Genomic DNA, 5,696 nt, shown 5'->3' on the forward strand with positions numbered 1-5,696 from the left:
AAACTATTATATTATTATATCAATGTATGCAGCAAATTCATTCGATAAAATCCAACACATTCATGATAAAAATAATCTCAGCAAATATGGAGTCAAAGGGACATCCTCCACTTAATAAATTACATCTACAAAAACCCTATGTGTAATATTATACTTAAGGATGAGAGACCACAAAAAGGGCAAGTATGTGTTCTCTGACAACTTCTATTCAACACCATACTGGAAGTATTATCTAATACATAAAGACAAGAAATTGAAATAAAATATGTACTCCGGGGGAAGGAAAATTATGCCTCTTTTTGTACACTGATGAAATGTTTGTCTGTGTAGAAAATGCCATTGACTTGGTAACAACAACAAACACAAGATGACCCAAAAAGTGATTATAACAGGGTCATAGGAAACAAGATTAATATAAAAAATAAATTGCTTTGTTATATATTACCAATAAACAATTAAAATTTTAAATTAAAAACACTGTTTATAATAGTTTCCCCCAAACAAAACACTTATGTATAAATCTACAAAATACTTACAGGGTCTATATATGGAAACCACACAGCACTCGTAAAAGAAAGCAAAGAAAAAATAAATGGAAAGTTATTCTGTATTCATGGGTTAGAGACAGAAAATTGTTAGTATGTCAGTTTTTCCCAATATATTATATACCTACAACATGATTCCAATCAAATTCTCATCAAGGTATTTTCTAGATATCAACAAACGACTCTATATTTTATATCAATAAGAGTATCTTAGCATAGGCAATAAAATATAGAAGAACAAAAAAGAGAACTCACTTAATTTCAAGACTTACTGTAAAGTTAAAATAATCAAGACAATGTGGAATTGGTGAAAAAATGAAAACATAGTTAAACAGAATAGTGTCCAGAAATAGACCAATACTCAGAATCAACTTATTTCTGACAAAGGTGCAAATGCAATTTTATGAAGAAAGGTAATTTTTAAAATAAAATGTAAAACAAATCCAGACAAAACCTTAGACCTTTTACTAAAGACAAATCTAAAATAGCTTGTAGACTTAAGTGTAAAATGCAGAAACTATATAAAACATCTAGGAGAAAATCTATGTAACCTTGGATTTAGTGACGAGTTTTCAGATTCTTGAAAGACAAAAGGTCTGAGTGTTGTTTTAAAAATGTGTGCAGTCTATGTGAAAAATATTGTAGGGAATGAAAATAAAATCCACAGAGAGTAAACAGTTGCAAAACACCTACATAATAAGGCACTTATATGCAAAATACAAAACAACTTAAAACTTAACAGTTGAAAGCAGAAAACTCATTTAACTGGACAAAGGATCTCAGCAGACACTTCATCAAAGAAGATACATAGGTAAAAAATAAGCATAGAAAGAAATACGAATATTATTTGTTATTATGGAATATCAAATTAAGTAACAATAAATACCACTACACACTACTGGAATGTATAAAATTTTAAAAATACAAGTCCAATTGCTAGAAAAACATGCATAGCAGGAACTCTCACTCATTGCTGATAGAAATGCAAAATGGTACAGTCACTTTTGAAGATAGTTTGTCACTTTCTTAAAAACACAGCATAGTCTCACCTTAGATCCAGCAGCACACTCCTGGGTATTTTCCTAACTGATTTGAGGACATACGTTCACACAAAATCCCATACATAAACGGTTCTAGCTGCTTAGTTGGTAATCACCTCAAACTCAAATATATCCTTTAATGGATGAATAGATAAACAAACTGTGACAGAGCCTTATAATGGCATATTATTCATAAATAAAAAAATAACTTACAAGACATGAAAAGACATTAAAAATATTAAATGCATATTGCAACATGAAAGTAGCCAGTTGGAAAAGGCTATAGAGTGTATGACTTCATTTATATGACATTTTAGAAAGGGAAAAATTATAGAAACAATAAACATATATAGAAAAGTGTAAGAAGGTTAAGCACAGGAGATTTATTAGGGCAATGAAACTATTTTTATGATACTGTAAGGGTTCATACATGACAGTATGTATCAAAAATTATAAAACTTTATAGCACAAAGAGTGAATCTTAATGTATGGAAAATTAAAGAAATAATTTAAGAGATCAAGAAATTCCAGGATGAAACGCAGAATATAAGCAAAGCATTCTAAGTATTAAAAATGTACGAAACAATCTCACTGAGGAGCATGAGGGGAATTTGCTGCCCTAAGTAAATTGGAAATGAATGTTGTAAAGCTGAGGTCAAAAGGAACTGTATATAAGTGCTATACTATAGTTAGTAAAGGTGTTTCCCACAGGAGTATAGATTAATAATTCTAAAACCAGTATACATGTATATTGAAATTGAACAATTAACTGAATGGATTGACAGATGACAGGTGATGGCTTTCTCATTGTTGGAATGGGATGTTACAGGTAAGCAACGTGAGGAGGCTAGAATAATTTTTCTTGTAATGGATTAGAGTTGGAGATGTCAGCATGAAGTCATGCTTAGTGTAATATAGATACAGATGGTTACATATACAAATATTTACAGGTGTGTGTAGATACACATATATATTTCATTGCTCTGTGAACTGAGAAAGGCTGTAAGTAACAACTCTCCCAGTAGCAACAAGCACACCTAGCACTAAGATGTGAGTTTCTAAAACCATCATCTAGTAAAAATAATTAGGGCTCCTTGGAGAAATGGCTGACTCTGGGACTGGGGCATGAAACACAGTTACCCCTCTGTGGATTCCACATCCATGGATTTAAAAATCCAAAGATAAAAAATATTGTGAAAAAACTGAATCTGTACTTAACATGTACAGACTTTTATTTTCTTATCCTTATGCCCTAAAAAATACAGAGTAACAACTTTTTTAAAATTGCATTTATGTCATAGTAGGTATTATAAGTAATCTAGAGATAATTTAAAGTATATGAAAGGATGTGTATAGGTTATATGTAAATATTATACCATTTTGTATTAGAGATTGAGCGTCCGCAAATTTTAGTGTTCATGGGAGGTTGTTTTAAAAAAAGTTTTGTGGGTACAAAGTAAGTGTATATTTTTGTGTGGTACATGAGATATTCTGATACCATGGAAGGCCCTGAAACCAATCCACCAGGGATACTGAGGGACAACTGTATATAAAATGAGCCTGGAGCATTTCATAGTGTCAGAAAGTAAGGTCTGAGAAACTTCTTAAGTGACATCACAAGGTGCTGCATTCAGCAAAATCCATACTGTGGGAAACTGGACAAAACATGATCTGTTTATTTATTTTTTTGTCTTGTTTAAATTGCAAGCTAAAAAACTTTAATGGTCGGATAAATTATAGATTAAAAAGCACTAAGTGACAACCATTACAATAATTAGATCATATTTAAACACTAATTCAAAGAAACTAATTTTTAAAGTATATGTCTGCCAGATAAATATAGAAATTATCTGGGCATTTGATGATTACGCATTAAAATTGTTAGAAAATACAATTACATTGAATTTACGTTTCACAAAAGAGTTATCATCTTTTATAAAAGCATATTAAATAATTAGAAATAAAATGATATGATGTCTGGGATATGCCTCAAATCTTTTCAGTGGCAAGAAATGGAAGTAGGTAAGGGTAAAATTAGAACCAGATTGGACAATGTATTGAAGATAGTTGATGCTGAGTGTCTGGTATATTGGTTCATCTCTTTACTGCTGTATATGTTGAGAATATCTGTAATAAAAACTGTTTGTTATAAATATCATGCCATTAAATTTGAAATCCTAAATGAAATTGGCCACTTACAGTTTTAATGAAACAATACAAACTGAAACTGTACAGTATTCAAAACTCAAACCACTGCCAAATGTTCCAGGACAAGGCAGTTTTGGAGGCCAGTTATATCAAATGATCATGGAGAAACAAATTACCATCTTATGTAAACTCTTCCAAAGCATACAATAGGATGGGTAATTATTCAACTCATTTAGCCAGGCCAGCACTCTTTGATTGAAATACCAGATGAGAACAACCAGTGAAAAGAATGCTTGAGCCAAGCTCTCTCACATAGCAGCAAATATTATAAATAATTTAATAGCATATTCAACCTAACAGTGTATTAAATGAACAAACAAGCTGTGCCCAATGAATAAAAATTATGACAATATTAGAAAATGCTTTTAATTGTAATTCCCTGTAAAAAAATTAGAGGAGAAAAAACACTTGATTATGTCAATAGCTACATAAAAAAGCATTTCAGAGAAATTTAACCCAAGATAATGGAAAAAAAAAAAAAGAAAGAAAGAAAGAAAAAGTAAACTAACACTAGAATAGAACTTGCATTACTTAAAATCTATAGCAAATGCATTTAAATGTGAAATGTTATAAGAATTCCTAATAAAGCCAAGAACAAGACAAAAATGTATGCTATCTTCTCTACTGTTCAAAACTGCCCTGAAACACATAACCAGAGCTATGGGTACCAGGATAAATAAGATACATGAATTTTGAAAAGAAAGATATTTGGAAACAATGCTACCTTTAAAGAAAATTCAAAGGAATAGACATATGGAATATTTAAATGAATAAAAGACTTTAGAACAAAAGCATTTTGTGGAAGCTCATTATAGCAAAATCAAGAAACTGGCCATACAAAAGCAGTAAATAAATACAACATGTAATTTTAAAAATCCCATTAACAACAGCAAAAAATCTCCAAAGATTACCTAAAAAAGAATCCCAGCAAAAATGAGCAAGATCTTAATGGAAGCAACTGTAAAAGTTTGCTGATTCAGGTGGAAGAAGTCCCAAATAAATAAAGCATTATATCATATCCATTAATGGGGAACAGAATATTTTGAAAGTGTGAATTTTCCTTATATTGTTTACAGAGTTAGTGCCTTACCTTTAGGCCAAAATGAGCATCAAGTTCATATTACTAACTTACACTCCAGAATCAATCCTGATGGGAAGAAGGGAAAAAAACCATAATCAACATTCAACAAAGTCTATGCAGCAAAACATGATAGAACCCTAAGGAGACTGTAGAATGTTGAACTGGACCTTGTGTTTGGAGTAGGGAGAGTGAAAGACATCAGTGCATTTGAGAAGGTCTGTAGTCTGCATAGACGGCAAATAGGATGAGTAAGAAGAAATACTTAAACTTCTGGCCCTGCTTTATTGCACAATCTGAGGCAGCACCTCAAACCACAATGCCAGTAACCCTGGAGTGATATCAGGACATCAGGAAAGGTGGGGTTAATTGAGGGAGTATGACTCTGGAGTCTGTACTAATAACCACCTGAAGCCACCATAGTGACGACTGGTCTTTTTGAGAAATTATTAGAATATAAAAAATAGTCTAGAAATAGGATAACTGGTGAACCACACAGAGTAAGGTAGGCATTCTTTTGCGAAATGTTTTATATATATATATATATATATATATATATATATATATATATAACATTTATATATATATATTTATATATTATTTATATATATTTATATATATTATTAAATATATATATATTTAAAATATACACTTGGCTGACTTTTAAAATATGTATTTACTAGGAATGAGGGTTAGAAAAATAGAAATCACGTCATTGGACTATAAAATGTCAGCTAAACTCAAAACAGTAGGACGTCTCCACACCCTGATGCTCAGCCTCTTTCTTGTAGAAAACATACCCTTTAGGGCAAAAAAAAAAAAAAA

This window comes from Saimiri boliviensis, chromosome X, assembly GCF_048565385.1.
Source record: "Saimiri boliviensis isolate mSaiBol1 chromosome X, mSaiBol1.pri, whole genome shotgun sequence".
NCBI lineage: Eukaryota > Metazoa > Chordata > Mammalia > Primates > Cebidae > Saimiri > Saimiri boliviensis.